The sequence below is a fragment of the Gymnoscopelus microlampas genome, assembly GCF_963454915.1.
Source record: "Gymnoscopelus microlampas genome assembly, chromosome: 10".
Classification (NCBI taxonomy): domain Eukaryota; kingdom Metazoa; phylum Chordata; class Actinopteri; order Myctophiformes; family Myctophidae; genus Gymnoscopelus; species Gymnoscopelus microlampas.
The window spans coordinates 15,026,267-15,046,700 of NC_139947.1; the positions used below are offsets into that span (position 1 = coordinate 15,026,267).

Consider the following 20,434-nt stretch of genomic DNA (forward strand, 5'->3'; position numbering starts at 1 on the left):
CCTTTCATAGCAAGGGAGCTGGTAGCACAATGGGTAAAGTCTAAAGGTTCTCTCAGTACAGAGGTTCCATGTTCAAATCCCAGTCATCACATACATCAGTGTTGTACTTTGAAATTTTCAAGGCCAAAATACAAAAGAGCAAGTCAAAACCACGAAGAGACCTGTTTGGCATGGCGGAGAGATGGAGTAGTGGTCTAAAGGTTGGACTCTCAGCACAGAGGTTCCATGCTCAAATCCCAGTCGTCACATGCTTCAGTGTTGTTGTACTTTGAAATTTTCAAGGCCAAAATACAAAAGAGCAAGTCAAAACCACGAAGAGACCTGTTTGGCATGGCGGAGAGATGGAGTAGAGGTCTAAAGGTTGGACTCTCAGCACAGAGGTTCCATGTTCAAATCCCAGTCGTCAAATACTTCAGTGTTGTTGTACTTTGAAATTTTCAAGGCCAAAATAGAAAAAAGCAAGTCAAAACCACAAAGAGACCTATTTGGTATGGCGGAGAGATGGAGTAGTGGTCTAAAGGTTGGACTCTCAGCACAGAGGTTCCATGTTCAAATCCCAGTTGTCACATACTTCAGTGTTGTTGTAATTGAATTTTTAAAGGCCAAAATACAAACAAAAAAAAGTCAAAACCACGAAGAGAAACCTTCTGAGGGCCCAAAGGTGCGTTGGCGCAGTGGTCTAGGTGCTTGATCGGTTTCTTCTGCTACAGACAGTTTGCAGGTTCAAGTCCCATGCCATCAACGTAGTGGAGGACCATCGGGGGGACTGTGTCCCTCCCCTGTTTCCCCGATAGTTAAAGGTGGGGGGTTATGTCTGAAAGAACTCTGTCCAGCTATAGTTTTACAGGAGGAAATGTAAAACTACGAAGTCCAGAGCTTGATGAATGTTAGGGACAAAAAAAAAAGTCACTACAAAGTACCACCAATCAACTTTAAATTGCCTGAAACGTACTCCTAACAGGTTTTTGGGGGAACAATCTTTTTTTCGTTTCGGTAGTGACACAATACCGGAACGAAAAGAAAATTACTAAGTCCAGAGCTCGATGAATGTTAGGGACCAAAAAAAAAGTCACTACAAAGTACTACCAATCAACTTTAAATTGCCTGAAACATACTCCCAACAGGTTTTTGGGGGAACACATTTTTTTTCGTTTCGGTATTGTGTCACTACCGAAACGAAAAAAAGACTTTTTTTTTGGTCCCTAACATTCATCAAGCTCTGGACTTCGTAGTTTTACATTTCCTCCTGTAAAACTATAGCTGGACAGAGTTCTTTCAGACATAACCCCCCACCTTTAACTATCGGGAAACAGGGGAGGGACACAGTCCCCCCAATGGTCCTCCACTACATTGATGGCATGGGACTTGAACCTGCAAACTGTCTGTAGCAGAAGCAACCGATCAAGCACCTAGACCACTGCGCCAATGCACCTTTGGGCCCTCAGAAGGTTTCTCTTCGTGGTTTTGACTTTTTTTTTTTGTATTTTGGCCTTGAAAATTTCAATTTCAACAACACTGAAGTATGTGACAACTGGGATTTGAACATGGAACCTCTGTGCTGAGAGTCCAACCTTTAGACCACTACTCCATCTCTCCACCATACTGAACAGGTCTCTTTGTGGTTTTGACTTGCTCTTTTGTATTTTGGCCTTGAAAATGTCAAAGTACAACAACACTGAAGTATGTGACGACTGGGATTTGAACATGGAACCTCTGTGCTGAGAGTCCAACCTTTAGACCACTACTCCATCTCTCCGCCATGCCAAACAGGTCTCTTCGTGGTTTTGACTTGCTCTTTTGTATTTTGGCCTTGAAAATTTCAAAGTACAACACTGATGTATGTGATGACTGGGATTTGAACATGGAACCTCTGTACTGAGAGAACCTTTAGACTTTACCCATTGTGCTACCAGCTCCCTTGCTATGAAAGGTCTTCATTCCTCTTTGTGGAACAACACACAACAGTACTTTAAAAAAAGAAAAGAAAAAATAACTTTACAGCATATTACTTTGTCTATGGTTTGCTGTGCTGTTACCTGTCTAGATGTTTCAATGTTAATGAACCCCAATGGAAACAAGCCTTTGGCTTTTCTGTCATTATTTATTTGGCCTTTATTTAGGCATGGGGGGCCCTGACACTACATCTTTTCACATTGAGGTCCACTGCCAAATAGAAGTCAATTCGGGGGGTCCTTGACAACAAAATGTTTTAGAACGTTTAGAGCGTTTCTAAGAAGGGGGAGTATTGCATGCAATAGCTACTTCAATTGAAACAAGCCTTTGGCTTTTCTGTTGATGCACATTTCTCATCATTTCATTTTTCAGTTTGCAAAAAGAGCCTGCCTGAGAAACAGAAGGTTGTGAGTTTGATTCTTAACCCTGACATTGTGTGAAAATAAAGACATTTGGAATAAATACATAGATTCTTTTTAAGTTTTAAATATACATCTTTTTCATGGGGGGCCCTGACACTACATCTTTTCACATTGAGGTCCACTGCCAAATAGAAGTCAATTCGGGGGGTCCTTGACAACAAAATGTTTTAGAACGTTTAGAGCGTTTCTAAGAAGGGGGAGTATTGCATGCAATAGCTACTTCAATTGAAACAAGCCTTTGGCTTTTCTGTTGATGCACATTTCTCATCATTTCATTTTTCAGTTTGCAAAAAGCACACTGCACACATACTATATGTCGGCTAATAGCAAACACAAATAGGTCTAAATGAAATAATTGTACATGATAAATAAATAAAAATATACAATAAAGAAAGCATGCACACCCAGATCCAAGTGATCAAATGCACAGCAACATCCTATGCCTATGCTTGAACCACAATGAAATTAAAACATGCAGTCAGCATGTGGTGAATATTCTGGTGTTGCTCAGTATGCAACCATCTTTCACATGAACAGCTTTGCATAAAAAGTGCATTCAGGTATTATGAATCAATGAATTGAGTGCTAACATGTAATGTAAACATACACAACAGGACAAAGGTGAAACAGTAAGCACAGCGCTGCAGGGAATCGAACCCTGTTCCCAGTAGAAACCAGGCGTACCGACTACCAGCGCTTGTTTGCCATGTTGACACCATATTGCATACTTGCATTAAAATGAATGAAAAGATATGAATAACTATATTTATGAATCATTACAATTGTCTAATGGACTGTTGTTAGCTTTAAGCCCAAGCTGCAGGTTACAGACAGCCCAGTACACAATTATACAATCCCAGGTCGATCTAAAAAAGAATGTTACATGATTTAGTGGCGTTTCTGTGGAAAATAAAGGGCACTTTACCTGGATGATGATAATGATGCTGCTGCTGCTAATGCTGCTGCTAGTGCCGTGACCACTGCAGCATAATAATAACTGTCAAGTTCTTTCACAGTTCAGCTCCAAACCCAAGACAAGGACACAACTCAGTCTCAAACTCAATCAACTCCTTTATTTTTTCCAACTCTTATATTTCATTTTGGTTGGCTTCTTTTCGTTGATTGGTCAATCATAGTCAGGTTGTAAACCTTAAAAGACAGAGAGAAAACAAGGTTTAACAACATTGCCGTTTTACAACAAATTAGGGTATTTATTAAACAACTTAGGGTTTTCAATTTTTTTTTCAATTTTTTTTTTTTTAAACAATAAATGTTTTAAAACAATATGCTTTAAAACAATTAAATGTCTTAAAACAATTAAAGCCCTTAGACCAAACAAAAAGTGTCTTTAACCAATCAATGTCTTAAACAAGTTAAGTAAATCATTTGAATTAAACATTTTAAATGAATTAAACATTTAAAATGAATAAACCATCTTAAGTCCTTTAAATGGAATAAAGACACATTTTAGGAAAAATAGTAGACCCTCAAGCTTGTAGATCAGCTATTTTTCACTTAGCATTTTAAGCATTTCTTAAACATGGCAAATTCATGAATTCCACATTTTAGTAGTCTTAACTCAAATAAACCATAACATGGTAATTTCATGAATTTTCTACATTTTAGTAGTTTTAAATCATAAACAGAATTTTAACCTTTTAACTTTGTATTATCCTTTTGTATTTCATATTTTTCTTTCCAAACACAAAAAGAGGACAACGCTGCAATGAGTTCCTTCAACAATGCTGCAATGTGTTCCTTAATTTAACTTAACCAGTTAGACATGAACACATTATAAGACACATTTTCAAACACATAAGCAGTATTGCAAAACAAAGTAAATAAAACCAGTTCACCAACCATTGGCGTCTTTGGGCTGAACTTCTTTGGTAGAACTTAGTTCCTTCTCTCTGAAGTGTGTTTGTATAATGATTGAGCACCTCCACTCCTTTTCAGGTGCTTCCCATCAGGTAATGAGCGGCCATTTTGCTGGTGCATTTTGGGAAATGTAGTGTAGAGCAGGGGTGTAGTTTTGATATACATGGGCCAGTAGGAAGAGGATTGGCACTAGGCTCTCAGCACTAAGTCAAGGCTCCCTTTCTGAGTCTTGACTTAACAATAACCGTCCGTTTTAGTTTTCAACAAACCGCTGTACCCATTCTTCAATGCCTCCGTGTAACAGGCTCTAGTAATGTGAATGTGAATAAACAAGCTTAGTTATAGAAAAGCTCAGCAGTCAGCGCTCAGCAGTCAGCGCTTAGCAGTCAGCAGACAGGGCAGCAGCACACACATCAAACAGTGAGGTGGGAGGAGAACAGTGAGGTGGGAGGAGAACAGTGAGGTGGGAGGAGTGCAGTTCAGGAAGTGACCTCACCTACAGTAATTGTCATTGTTACCTTGGTTACATAAAAGTTCAGATACTGTAGGTGTGACTTTTTTTTCCATAACCACCTAGTTTTACTGTGTGGAAACACCGGGGAGCTAAACCGCTCCCCGGCCCCACTGTACTGCATCCCCATAAACCGGGGGTAACAGAGTACATCGATGAGTATGTGCTTCAGTACCTAGGCGGGACTTGAACCTACTTTGGCCTTTTACAAGGTCGCCTAGGTATCCACGTCAGAACTCGCTTGCCTATGGCACCTCCACACATTGCCACATGTTTCTTTAGTGCTTTTAAGTGTGGTGTTTAAAACATGCTTCAGATTAAAGAAGAACCACTGTAACTTCCATTGTCCCTTCACTTCCTTAATTACTGCAACAAAATACATATCAAAATATGCAGTTGATTGATTGCAATGATTTAGTTTAGCTTAGATGTTTCAATGTTTATGAAACATCTTTGTGATGAATCTATTCTATTTGGCTGTTCCAGCAGTCATGACAATAGCTCACTGTGAAAGATGCTTTCTGCATGTCAAAAAAGGTCCTGGGTTCAAGTCCCACAAATACCAGTTAAACATTTTGAAGAATCGGAGGAGGTCTGCGGCTAATACTTATCAATTTTAGTAATAGTTTTCACCAGCTTTCTTCCACTACACAGGACTAGTATTATAGTATCCCTACTGGTGTAAGGGACAATATACAAATGGTATACAGTGAAATGGATTTAAAGTGAAGGTTTCTTTCGTAAGCATTAAACAAAAGCTCAGTGGTTCACTGAGTAATGACGCCTGCCTATGATGTGTGAGGATGCAAGTTCAACTACAGGTTCTGACAATAAATCAAGGTGTACCCAACATCTTGCCAAATTTGGAACGCTCATATTTTTGAGAACCACTAAGCCTAAAGAGACAGCCATAGCTGAATGGGTAGAGTGGCTACCTGGTAAACAGAAAGTCATAGGTTCAAGTTCCACTCTAGTAGTATGTTTGAGTGTCATTTCCTCCGTGGAGGTGGTGTGGGGAAAGGGACTTTAGATGCAGATGGCTTTGAACTATACAGTACATTACAACACAAACATATTGGTGTTGTAGAAAGTAAATGTTTACACCCAGTAGCCTTAGTTACTATGTATAAAGTAAGTTTGAATAAATCAATTTAAATAAAGTTAAAGGTAGGGTAAGTGATATTTTTTGGTTAAAACAAAAAGTATTTTGTTAAAAGGTTAGAATACTATATTCTGATGGTAATCATTGCTATAGAGTGTTTTTTCAGTAACAGATGTCTCCCTGTCTCTCCAGCTCTTTAATAAACAGAAAATACATTTTTCGGTAGGTGTCAAAATCTCAACCAATCAGGAGAAAGTACCCATTTTAAAGCTTAATTTGTATAGTGTTCCAGTTCCAATTTTGTCTGCTCATTTCTTAGTGTCATCACTTCCAATTTCACTTGTTTAATCTGTATCCTGATTGAGTTCTCTGTCCTGGTTGGATAAAATTGGAAATGAAACTGAAACGAAAATGCATTTTCTGTTTAATAAAGAGGTGGAGAGACAAGGAGACTCCTAATACTGAACAAACACTCTATAGCAATGAGTACTATCAGAATATAGAGCTATTTAACAATTATTTTAACCAACGCAAATTACTTACCCTACCTTTAATTCCAGTGGTGGAAAAAGTACCCAAATGTTTTACTTAAGTAAAAGTATCGATACTGCAATGTAGAAGTTTGGTATCAAAATGTACCAAAAGTAAAAGTACTAAAATGTTTGAAATGTTAAAAGCTCACAACGCATCGCGCTGTGAGCTTGTAGATCTGCCATTTTCAAATGGCCTAGGTATAAAAAAGGGCTAAAGTGGTTAATGTATGTTTTATAAAGTAATAAATACTTTATACCTGCAAAGTAACTAAAGTTTTGAAATAATTGTAGTTTGCCTCCGAGATGTACTGGAGTACAAGTAATAGTATAGACAATTGGAAGTACCTCAAACATGTACTTAGTTATTTTACACCACTGGTGAATTCAGATCATTTATAACATGAATTTGTCCTGGGTCACAAAAGCCAACAGGGACAAAACATTCTGAACACAGTATCTCACTGCTCAGGACATGGTGATGGAAGGTGCAGTGCATTTCTTGCAGGTGATGGGAGAGGATTGGTGAACTGATTAGAAAAAAATAAAATGCATGCAGTAATGCATATTCATTTCAACCTGTACCTCCCCCCTCCTATGACACATTTTAACACTGCTGCCCCCCATAACAATGTAACCAATCAAGTGCTAATAAACCAGGGAAATGTAAATGCAACGCAAACCATGAGCAGGGCGCCACAGGGAATCGAACCCTGTCCTAGTAAAACCAGGAGAACCAGACCAGCGCCTTATTTTGGTTTTTTTGCGTTTGTTTTTTTTATGACGCGAATGACGCATTTTATGACGCGAATGGCGCAACGCAAGTGACCTCCCTAACCCTAACCAGCAGCACCCTAACCAGCAGCAGTAAAGAATTGAAAAAAGTTCCTACCTTCCAGCCATCTTCACTGCACACGCTGCAGCAACAGCATCATAGTTCCTACCTTTCTGCCATCTTCACTGGACACGCTGCAGCAACAGCCATAGATATAGAAACCTAGATCGTCACAGCGGATCATCCGTTTCCATCTGCGTCTTCTTCTGTCACTCCAGCCACCTGCATGTCCTCAAGATGTCTTCTTCTGGTCAACTTCAGATTCTGGAAAGAAAGACAAAACAGTTCAGTTGTGTAGGCCATCGTTTTCTTTTTGTTTTGCGTTGGCGGATTTCTTTTGCGAATGGCACATTTTATGACGCAACAAAAGTGACCTCCCTAACCCTAACCAAGAGCAGCAAAGAATTTGAAAAAGTTCCTACCTTCCAGCCATCTTCACTGCACACGCTGCAGCAACAGCATCATAGTTCCTACCTTTCTGCCATCTTCACTGCACACACTGCAGCAACAGCATCATCGTTCCTACCTTTCTGCCATCTTCACTGCACACGCTGCAGCAACAGCCATAGATATAGTCAGAAACCTAGATCGTCACAGCGGATCATCCGTTTCCATCTGCGTCTTCCTCTGTCACTCCAGCCACCTGCATGTCCTCAAGATGTCTTCTTCTGGTCAACTTCCGATTCTGGAAAGAAAGACAAAACAGTTCAGTTGTGTAGGCCATTGTTTTCTTTTTGTTCTTTTGCGAATGGCACATTTTATGACGCGAATGGCACAACACAAGTGACCTCCCTAACCCTAACCAGCAGCAGCAAAGAATTTAAAAAAGTTCCTACCTTCCAGCCATCTTCACTGCACACGCTGCAGCATCAGCATCATAGTTCCTACCTTTCTGCCATCTTCACTGCACACGCTGCAGCAACAGCATCATAGTTCCTACCTTTCTGCCATCTTCACTGCACACGCTGCAGCAACAGCGTCATAGTTCCTACCTTCCAGCCATCTTCACTGCACACGCTGCAGCAACAGCCATAGATATAGAAACCTATATCGTCACAGCGGATTATCCGTTTCCATCTGCATCTTCCTCGTCTCTCCAGCCACCTGCATGTCCTCAAGATGTCTTCTTCTGGTCAACTTCAGATTCTGGAAAGAAGACAAAACAGTTCAGTTGTGTAGGCCATTGGTTCTCAGTGTGGGGGTCCCGGGACCCCCAGGGGGTGTTAATATAGCATCACAATAGTTTTAACCCTTTATATTTTGGCTGTTCAAAAATAGCAGATATACAAGCTCAGGCCAGCACCGAATACCACGCTATGAGCTTGTAGATCTGCCATTTTTGAACAAAATCGGTGTGTGTGTGATAGATATATACACACACATTTTGTATTTTTTTATTATATATATATATATATATATATATAACAATTAAAGAGGCAACTGGAAAGTCTAGTCTAGGGTCTACTTATTACCCAAAAGCTGCTTCCCTCCCCGCCTCACCAGTGTTGATTTTGCAAGACAACTGCAAAACAACTAACATGGACTTTGGTCCATGTAACGCTAGAGAAAACCACAGATCATGGAATGTCTGAATATATATATATATATATATATAGGTGACTTTTTTTTTTAATCATCTACAACCAGTTGTCACTTATGAGTCTGTCAATGATGTTCACTTCACCAGGTATTACCACTTAAAATGTTGGGCATGTCATCGCAGGTGAAACAGTTCTACAACAATTCAGAGAGCTTTCCATTTTTTTTATTTTTTTTTTATAAAAATAGAAGATCTACCAGCTCACAATGCATTTTGATGCAACCGTTGTGGGCTTGTAGATCTGTGAGCTTGTAGATCTGCTATTTTTGCTAATGAGTAGAGCTTCACTGGTTAATGAATGGAGGTGGTTCTGTTTTGTGAAGTTGTGCACGTCAGAGTGAGCTATGATTGGTCTATTTTGTAGGTGACACATATTACAGACAAACACTGTTCTAGATGCAGAAGAGAGAACGCTGGAGCAACACGGACAGTTTAGGCCTTTTATTTATTTCGGTGCAAGTAAAACAGATAGACTGACGTTTCGGTCTTTCGACCTTCCTCAGAGTCATGATCTGAACTGTTCTAGATGGCTTGGCCTGTTGGCCTGTAAAGCAGTTTTTCAGTTGTGTCTGTTTTATTAATGCACTGGTCAGATCTTCCATATTGCTTAATACCTAGTACATCAGTTCATATTCAGTTTGATCCACAAGTCAGAGGGATAATTTACATAAAGTAGTACCTCTAATCCACGTGAATCCATGTGATTACAAAGACTGCTCTATCTCTGGGTCATTCCTGACTGCTCATTACAGACTAATACAAAACATAACACTGGAATATCTTGTCTTGGATTTGACCTTGCTGGAATGCAGCCGTTGACCCTGCATCCTCTATATGCCTCTATATATATAATACCAGTTCATACTCATGTTGAGGGGCCTCTATAGGGCGCACCACCAAAACGACTGAATATAATTCTATACATTGATCTTATAATTCTACTAGAGTTTCGGGCTGCATATCAAGAGTTCAGGCCGCTATGCGGCCCTCACACCTATGTCGCAATGCCGATCCGACCAATATTTCTGAGTCATAGTGTCAGTGTCAGGGGCTTTGTCAGAGTACACGTTGTACCCGTCTGTCTGTCTCCCTTTTGTGCCCATATATGGATATTCGTGATGATATAGAATGTTTGGTGTTATTTTATGTGTTGATGAATTGAATACCTAGGACTCCAATGGAAACAAGACCGCAAGGACTTTTTTGTGGTTATCCTTTTAGACAAAGTGTTTGACTGTACTCGGGCTGTTTTTACATTTCTGTCTAATAAAATATTCAATCAATCAATCAAACTCGGTTTAGAAACAACATGAGACATTCCGCTAAATGTCTTCGTTGGTGTATAAACAGTTGAGCTACAACAATCTGTGGCGGAGGTCACGTGTTTCACCTCGGACGAGCTCAGCTCTGTGATTGATTAAGGATGATCACGTGGCGGAACTGCATCCCAGTAACATCATATTTGGTTACTCAAATTCAGTTTACTTCCTGTCGTGTCCTGTCAACTGCACTGAAGACAGGTCACATAATCGCACGTCTTAACACATTTGGTGTAACACCATTTCCGGGCCTGTGACAAAACCTTTTACGCCTGTGTAGCCTATAGCTCTGTGGCGGTGGTACGTCACTCACTTCAACCCATGTAGTCATGCTTTTGCGGAACAGATCTACAAGTTACCAACGCGCCGCGAGTCAACGCGTTGTTAGCTTGAAGATCTATTGCTTCCATTGGCCCCTCCCCCTTTTCATAATCCGACGAAAAACAAACAGTGATGCAGCTTCCATTAGCACGCACACACACACGCTGGACGCACTGACTACACGGCAGTAGGAGGACCAGCAGCGACTCAACTCGCCAAGTAGCATGACGACACTTCAGCAATGCCAAGGAAAAGGGGACTACGTGTGTGTGTGTGTGTGTGTGTGTGTGTGTGTGTGTGTGTGTGTGTCTCGTTTCGCATATAGCGACTGTGTGTATTTGTGTGTGCAGCCAAAGTAATATTAGGGAAGGACTGACTCATGGTAAATGGTGCATTTGTATAGCGCTTTTATCCAAAGCGCTTTACATAGATTGTGCATTACATTCACCCATTCACACACACATTCATACACCGATGGCGGAGGAAACCATGCAAGGCACCAACCTGCACATCGGGAGCAATTAGGGTTTCAGCGTCTTGCTCAAGGACACTTCGACACTAACTCTGGGGGAGCTCCCCAGCCCGGGATCGAACTAGGAACCTTGCGGTTACCAGTTCCCTCTACCCGGCCACTCTACCCCGGAGCCACTAACTCCATTAACTAATAACTCTTTTGTCAAAATCACAGTACATCATAGTAAAATTAGTTCATATATAATTAATATCACACTTTAACATTTTAGAATTGGTTCTACTTCTACAGTATAACACAACCAAATTACAGATTAGATTCAGATTACATTCTCATCTATTTCTTAATTTCTTCATCCTGTCCTATCAACATCGCTTGTGTCATACAAGGTTATCATGACCCAATGCGTGTCCAGTAACTTTCGCGTCCAGTAACCAGTAACTTTTCGTGTGTAGGCTATGTATTGCAGTAACATCCTGCCCCCAAGTTGTGCATTTTAGCAATGCAAGCTTTACACACACAGTATTATGCAGTAAAGTGATTTGATTCATTCTTTGACCATCGTTTAATAGGCCTAATAGGCAAACATGGAGACCCTATATCGCCTGCCCTGGGCTGGGATTTGCCATAAGGGGTCCAAGGTACCCAAGGTTAAGGGAAGCAGGGTTGAATTGGTGATCTGAACGCCATGTCTTTCCGACTGTGTGTGTGTGTGTGTGTGTGTGTGTGTGTGTGTGTGTGTGTGTGTGTGTGTGTGTGTGTGTGTGTGTGTGTGTGTGTGTGTGTGTGTGTGTGTGTGTGTGTGTGTGTGTGTGTGTGTGTGCGCGCGCGTACTGTGTGTGTGTCGTTTTGCACTTTATTGACTTACTGCCGTGTGTCTGGACATCGGCGATACAGTGACTGTGTGTGTGTGTGTGTGTGTGTGTGTGTGTGTGTGTGTGTGTGTGTGTGTGTGTGTGTGTGTGTGTGTGTGTGTGTGTGTGTGTGTGTGTGTGTGTGTGTGTGTGTGTGTACATACAGTATAGCTCCTAAATCCATGTAATCTAATAACAGGCCTTGATCAACTAATATTTCCATAAAGCACCAAATAAAGACAGTTCCCACAAATGACACCATGATCACACAGATCATAATGAACCTCTCTTCTTCATGCTGTGGTCCCTCTCCCTCCCCATCTCCCCTGCCATGGCATGTTTCAGAACCCTAAGAAAGGCAAGGCTGCAGAACATCATCACTAACATGAAAAATAGCCATTTACCCAAATGAACATTATAACATATATTATTATAACTCACCAGCATAGTGAAACCCCAATGATGCCCAACCAGGCCAATGCACAGCAAGCCACCCTGTACCTGTAGGGGTTTGTATTCGAGGAATAATAGTATAGCCGATATTGTAGCCTACTGGATGTGATGGCCTACATTACGTGATGTGATGGCCGCCCTACACTGTATGTGAGGGCCGCGAATAGCAGCCCGAACCTCTAGTTAGACAAATACGAACAATTCAAAGCCATAATCCAGCTAAAGGTTGCATGCCAAATGCAGGAAAGACAGCAAAAACTGCAGACTGTGAATGCCTTAAGTTAAGTTGTATGAATATTCTCAATTTAATTTCAATTACTGTCTGTATATAGACCATATAATTTCTCTTACACAACAAATCCTGAAGGGATTTGCTCAAACGTAATGGCAACAAAGTCATTGCTTGAGTATACCATTGTGCTTTCGTCAATGGATTGTGCTTCTTAATGAAAGCAGGGCAACTGACTTGAAAGATGTGTAACATTTATGGTTATGTTAATTTAAGTTTGATCATTGAACTAGAATGATTTACTGCATTGTGCATTCTTTATTCTTTAGGCCTACTGTACTGTATTTTAGTGACTAATGTTGTTTTGGCTGTTGGATTGGATGTTGCAGCTGTGTGGCAACCAGCTTGAAGTGACGTACTTTCATTTGTTTTTGTTACTCATTGTCATGATGAGTTCTTTGAAGAACATTTCCCTTTTTTACACTTCCTCTATTTGTTTTATCACTCTGTAGGCAGCAAGCCATATACTGTAGCGTGTTTGTGTGTCTGTGTACCTGGAGCTAATCTGTGTATTGGGAGCTAATCTTGCAAACCACTGGACTGATCAGCAACTCATTCTCTCAAAAGCACCATGAACAAGCTCATTCTGCTTGCAGGTAAGGCATTTATACATTTAACAGACTCATAAATATTCTTAAAATCTAACTCTAATCTCTGAATCTTTCTACCTTTGAAGGTCTGTGCATCAGTCTGGGCAGTTTAGGTGAGGCTACTACATGTTATTAGATGGTTATTAGATGATTAAATGGAATGTTTAAATATACAATCTTTATTTTGATAACATGTTTACCATCCTTAAACTTCTACATCAACAAAGATTTGTTGCACACATGCAAGCCACCGACGCACGCACACACACATGCACAAACGCTTGTTTCATTGTTTCACTGTTTCAGGCTCTTCGTCCAGGCTGGGCTGTTACTTCACCAACTGGGCCCAATACAGACCTGGACAGGGGAAGTTTTTACCTGCTAACATCGATCCCAACCTCTGCACCCACCTATTCTATGCCTTTGCTCAGATTAATGATGCCAATGAGCTGGTCACCTTTGAATGGAATGACGAGACACTATATAAGTTCTTTAATGGACTTAAAGATAGGTTTGTCTTTTCCTGCACAATTATTAATTTGAGCAGTTAAACAATTGAATTAATTATCCCCTTTAGCCCTTTTTATAATCACAATGCTCACAATGCTTGAAACATTGATGATCAATTTGAAAAATGTATCTTATGAAAACCAATAATGTCATTCCCAAACTTTGGGCATGACAAAGAGAGGTTGGTCCTTTCCCCCACCATAATGGGGAACATTAAATGTTGTAATGAAAATGTAATTATAAATTGCCGTGGAAGATAACCATTGCTGCTTGTATCTTCTCATAGGAATCCTGATCTCAAAACCCTGTTGGCGGTTGGTGGATGGAATTTTGGCTCCCAAAAGTGAGATACTTGATGTACTCCACATATAATCTGGGTTTGAAATATGAATGATGCGCCCTGTTGACAACCTTTATCTAGCCTATGTATTTATGTTCCAGATTCAGCAGAATGGTGTCAACCCCAGGCAATAGAAATATGTTTATCCAGTCCTCCATCACTCTGCTGAGAAAATATGGTTTTGATGGTCTAGACCTGGACTGGGAATATCCAGGAGCACGAGGCAGCCCAGTGGGGGACAAACAGAAGTTCACCTTGTTATGCAAGGTCAGATCCACAGTTCACTTCAACCACCATCAGGAACATACAAATGTCTTCATTATACTGTGTAAAGACTATTTTCACAATCGGTTAGTGTGCCAATATTTTGTCGTTTATCCATTGTTCCATTGTCATCATCACATTCGGCAAAAATAGAAAACAGCCCATCAAAAAGCTCATAACGTGTTGTCTTGCGATGTGTTGTAAACTTGTAGATCTATTATTATCGGTGAATAGATAAGATTTGGTGTAGATGGAAAACAGGTGGGGGCCTGACCCTTGGGAGAACTAAGTGAGAACTAAGTCAACTAAGTGGTTTAAGTGGTTAATCCATATGATTAATTTAAACCATAAAATTAAGTTAAAAACATTTAAAAAATAAAGTATGGTGAATGACTTCTTGGAATTGTTTACTTTGAAATAGGTATGCAGCTGTCAAAAACAAAACTTTTCATCGTAGATAAATCATTCACATTTGTAAATACTGTTGTAAATACTGTAAATTCATTCACTTATGGATTAATCGTGTCACTAGTCTTGTTTAATTTATAACACAGTGTGTGTATACACCTTAGGAACTGCGACAGGCCTATGAGACAGAGGGAGCAGCCACTGGTCGCCCCAGACTAATGCTTACTGCTGCAGTGGCAGCTGGGAAAGGAACCATCGACACTGGTTATGAAATAGCAGAGATTTCTAAGTATGTATGAGAGATGAAAAGATTCAATGTTGGTAGAATTTTGATGGCCAAGTCTGGATGTGGGTGAACTCACATCTCACTTCCATTTCGTCAGGTACCTGGACATGATCAACGTGATGACGTATGACTTTCATGGCTCCTGGGAGAACGTCACAGGCCATAACAGTCCTTTGTACAAGGGGTCCCAAGACACTGGAGACAACGTTTGCTTCAATACAGTGAGAATTCATCTTTGCTTGTGTTTCTATTCATCTAAATATGAGCCGACTTGAGCCGTAGTACGGAAATAGCTGATCTACCAGCTGACAAGGCGCTGCATCACGACACATTGTGAGCTTGTAGATCGTCAATTTTAACACTAACCCTTTTTCCTCCTTTCCACGCAACTCTTTTGCTCCCCTGAAGGACTTTGCCATGAAGTATTGGCGTGATCAGGGAGCGCCTGTGGAGAAGCTCAACTTGGGGGTTGGAACCTATGGGCGAACGTTTCACCTCTCCTCTGAATCCACCGGTGTTGGGGCTTCTGTCAGTGGCCCTGCTACTGCAGGGCCCCTCACCAGAGAGAGTGGCCTCTGGTCCTACTCTGAGGTAAAGAAATGCATGAACAACACAATCGGCAAACTATTGTTATTAGATGCTGTCAAACAGCACCTTGAACGTGTCGACATACTGTAGATGTACAATACTGTACATGCGACACAAAGAGGCTGTAAACAAGCGACACAGACAGGCTGTTTACATACATGCAAAACAATCAGGCTCTTGATATACATGCGATGAGAGACAAACGGCAAACAAGCTGTCGACATATATGTGACACATACTGTAGTTATGGACTGTACTGTAGTTTGGCCAGTTTGGAAGCACCCCTGGGGGGGGGCCCCAGCTACACCCCCCATTCTTGTTTGTGCTCCATATGAGTTATTGTCCATCTCGCATCTAATGTATTGATCATAATGTATATCTTGATATTCCTCAGATTTGCACATTTCTTCAAGGGACCTCTATCCAGTGGACCAGTGGATTGACAATCAGAAAGTTCCATACGCTTCCAAAGGAAATGAATGGGTTGGATTTGACAACAAGGCCAGCATTGAGACCAAGGTGATCGTCTGTTTCTATACATTTGTGGTGCAACAATTCCTTTACAAATCACAGATTGTGATTCCTCCATGCCAATTGCAATTTCTTGTAAGTAGATGTGATGTGTTTTTCTTGTTCTTTTTGTTCCTCACTTCCTCAGGTCCGCTACATAAAAGACAACATGTTTGGGGGAGCGTTCGTATGGACTCTGGACCTTGATGACTTTGCAGGACAGTTCTGCAGCCAGGGCAGCTATCCTCTCATCACTCACCTGAGATCTCTTCTCAATTCCGGTACTGTAATTAACTAAACATCAAACAATGTCATTTTATATAATAATAATACACTTTATTTGAAGTGTAACAATTATAATAAACAGTTAGAACTTTACGTTTCGACTGATATTTTAACTTAACCACCTAAACCTTACCTCCTTGACTGGGGCCCCCCAGGGGTTTGTACTTTGTTTCCCCTCAACACCAATCTCTTTGCTGAAAATAGTGGATCTACAAACTCACAACGCGACATGTTTTGAGCTTGTAGCAGGTCTACAAGCTATTGTCCCTCAATGTTTGCCTATTTTTGCCTAATGTTCGCATATTATGACATGCCTAGAATAGGGACACTAGGGTTTATGTGGTTAAAATGTATCTCAATTTGTTTTTTAACCATTTAATTGAATGTATAGAATATTTTAAATATTATTCCTCCATAGATCTCCCTCCCCCTTCACATACAACTCCAGAGACACCATCTCCAACCAAAGAGCACGCTGACACCACTACGACTACAACCACCAAAACAGCACCTGGTGCTTCCTTCTGTGCAGGCAGGGCAGATGGGGTGTATACCCAGCCTGATGCCCCAGTGTCTTATTACAGCTGTGCACTTGGCATTACACACATCCAAAACTGTCCTGTAGGTTTAGTTTTTCGAGACATTTGTAAGTGTTGTGACTGGCCTGGAGTGTTATGACTGGAAGCACATCATTATATGCATGTTAGAGCTATTCCTTGAGATTCTTTGCATTATTTTTGCTTGCATTCATTCTCAGATTCTCTTTGAGATACTTTGAGAACCACTGCTTTTAATCAATTGAGCTTGTTAGACTCGAGAAAGTATAATTATGAGGAAAATGCTAATCAACATTTTCTGTATTACTTAATAGATAAATAAATACATAAATAAACGTAACTTGTTTTGCATGTTTTATTCATGAGTTAAGAGGATGTGCCTGTGAAAATATTATCCACACAAATAATATAGCCACAAAGTGGGGATTCTGTTCAAAGTTGAATGTTGTGAGTGTTGCCTTTTGACCGTTTCTAACACCTGCAGGTTACACCTACTGTAACTAACAGGTGTTATGATGACTGGACTGATGCTCATTCATTTACGGCACGCCCCCTTCTAGCAACAATATCACCCTTAAAAAGTGCTGTGCTCTTATGTCGACAGCATGTTGTGTTCCTTGCTTTTAAAGTTCTGCTTGAACTCTGTGCAGCCCTTAATAGCGCTACTACATAATCTCTGCATTTGAGGAGCTTCCTGCTTTGTTATGTTTTCAAAAACGTTTTGGAGACATATTTCAGCAGCTTAATTAAAAATATCCAGCACGTTTTGTGATAATTGGCCCCACCCACTGTTGTTGACTTTGGTGTATTCATGTGCTGAGGAAGTATAGAGTGTATTAGTAAATATCTTCAACAAGCTCTACGACAGTTTTGATAATCTTGGTCAAATAATGATAAAAATACATTTTGCGGCAAGTGGACTTCAAAACCATTCAAAACCATTTTTTTGTTTGTTTTGGAGAAATATCATTGTGTAAAATTGCGTTGCAGATCAAACTTTTTCATAGATTTCACAGATAGCTTCATACATAGACTTGTTTGACAGCACTGTCATGTTGGATTCTTGTTAAATTTGTATTTTCAGACATTTAACCAGTTAAACCCTCAATACTTAGTAAACTAGACCTTTCACCCTGTATTTAGTCTGCTCTTTTTTCCGTCTACATCAAACCTCTTTGCCGAAAATAGCTTATCTACAAGCTCTGTTGATCAGTTATTTTCGGCTAAAGTTCTCCTCAGAATAGGGATGCGTGGGTTCAAGTGGTTAGGCCTAATGTAACAAAAAACATTCCAATCACACAAAGATTTGGCGGCCCCCCTGTAGTAACTCTGAGGACCCCCTAGGGGTCCCGGACGCCCTGTTGAAGTCCCCTGGTCTAGACCTTTGCTGGACTTTGGAATGATGTGCCTGAGGAATTCAGGTTAATACGTCCATTGTTCCCTTTTAAATCACTTCTCAAAACACTCTTTTATACTTGCTTTTATGACCTGGTTAGTCTGTTAGTGTTTTTCTCTTTGTATGTCCTTTTAATAGCCTAACTTTCTTTTTGAAGAACTTGTCTGTATGGAGTGCTTTTTAAAAAGTGTTTTAAAAAGTGTTTTAAAAAGTGTTTTAAAAAGTGCTATACAACTATTATTATTATCATTGTTACTATTGTATTATTACTATTATTTATTATTATTATTGCCACCCACCACCATGGACTTCTTATTTCAGTCATTGTGTTTTGTTCTTATTCTTTACTAGAGTATCGGGGGGCTATGCCCCCCGAGACCCCATCCGCTGCGCGGGGCTTTGCGTTTGTTGGTCCCTCCGTGTCCCTCTGTCTGTATGTATTAAGTAATGAAAAAAAAATGAAAAAAGGGGGAAAAAAGAATACAATACATGGGGGACCCCCCTGGGGGTCCGCGGACCCCCTCGCGGACCCCCTGGGAGCCACGCAAAACATCGCGGACCCCTTCAGACCCCATATAGATCCACCGTCTTGCTCCCTGTGGCTTTTGTTTTTTCATGAACCTCCTTGCTTGTTTCTGGCGCTTGTTTTTCTCCAAACGGCCATCCCAACCTGGCATCCCGACTGACTGCCGAGTCGGGTGACTGTTAGAGGCTGGCGCGGGTAACTAATAATGTGTTGTTTGGGATTTGCATGGCACGGAGATGATGGACATATTAGCGTGAGTGTGGTGGGATACATGAGAGACATGACCAAAGAAAAAGGTAAGCAAGAGCGGGGGTTGAAGCGAAGGACGTGCGTCTGTTGTTGTTGTGGCGATGCAGAGATTTCAATGGCCGCCGCTTCGTGTTGCTTCGACTCTGGCCGTCAGCGCTCGGTTGTGCTCACGGTAAACGGTGCTAAAGTGTTTCCCCGTCCGCTGTGGTCGTAATGTGGTGAGTAGAATTAATTATGTTCCGAGGAGGTAAATGTGTAGTGAGCAATGAGAAGTACCCTACGCCACCCGTAAATTCATGGCGCACGTTGTGGCTAGTGTGGTGGTGACATGTGATATGTAGTTGTTGTGTTTAGTCCAAATCAATGGTGTGGGTATGACGTCAGCGGCGAGAGGTCCAAATGAATGGAGTGGCTGTGGCGTCAGCCGCCAGCGGCGAGAGGTTGAAATGAACGGAGTGGGTGGCGAGAGGTTGAAATGAATGGAGTGGCTGTGGCGTCAGCGGTGAGAGGTTGAAATGAATGGAGTGGGTGGCGAGAGGTTGAAATGAATGGAGTGGGTGTGGCGTCAGCGGCGAGAGGTAACAATTCAATTGTAAAGATAGATAGATCACTTGCCCCATCACTGAAGATGGAGAAAGGTGAATTTAAAAAAAAAAAAAGTATAATCACATGGCCAAAAATAGGGCTTGAAAGTGACTTATGTATGATTGCAGACAAAAAAAACTGTCCATAAAAGGTCTGTCACATCATGTCAAGATGGATGGCATGGAATGAGATACCCAACCTAAAACCACATTACTCTGCTATAAACTTTCAGAGGTGGAGAAAATATACACGGAAGAACTGATTATGAGGTTAAATGCAATGCTGTGGGGTGGCAATTGCCATTACCTAGGACAGTGGTTATTCTATATTTTCAGGCCGCGACCCCCAAAATAGACCCCCCCCACCCTGATAATAGACGGATTTCCGCGCGACGTCATCACAGAGCAGAATGCGCAATCTGCGCATGCTCGGGGGAAACGAAAACGAGCGCCGTTCACTCTGTTGTTATGTTCGGGAGTTAGATAGCCATAATTCTGCTATTATAGGCATAATAGGCATAATGCTGCTATTATATACAAACAGATCCAACTTTCGACAAATCATTTTTATTGAGTAAACAAGGTATTACAAACTGCACAATTTAATCTACTTTCATTAAACCCGGTGAAGATCATTTCTTTTATGAATGGACATTTGACCAGAGCTGCTGCGGGTAATGGCGCCCTCTATAGGCTTCCCCCTCCTCTGCGCGGTCATATCCTCTCAATGTTTACAAACATGAAACCCGTCTATAAGCACTTGGAATTGTAGGAGTGGGGGCAATACATTTAGTTTGACTCG

At 40.9% G+C, this 20,434-nt stretch overlaps 1 protein-coding gene and 1 pseudogene across 2 annotated transcripts in view; both read left to right on the plus strand.

The window, feature by feature from the left end:
• LOC311054084 (chitinase-3-like protein 1) overlaps positions 1-20,434 on the plus strand; it is a gene marked incomplete at both ends in the record, with an annotated part of 78,199 nt that overhangs the window by 20,987 nt on the left and 36,778 nt on the right. The gene's annotated exons all lie outside the window — the stretch shown is intronic.
• LOC311054413 (acidic mammalian chitinase-like) lies at positions 13,011-17,059 on the plus strand (annotated as a pseudogene). Its single transcript, XR_014602893.1, has 11 exons — positions 13,011-13,135; positions 13,216-13,242; positions 13,436-13,640; positions 13,926-13,982; positions 14,081-14,246; positions 14,816-14,940; positions 15,035-15,158; positions 15,346-15,528; positions 15,920-16,044; positions 16,184-16,316; positions 16,739-17,059. The product of XR_014602893.1 is annotated as an acidic mammalian chitinase-like (transcript).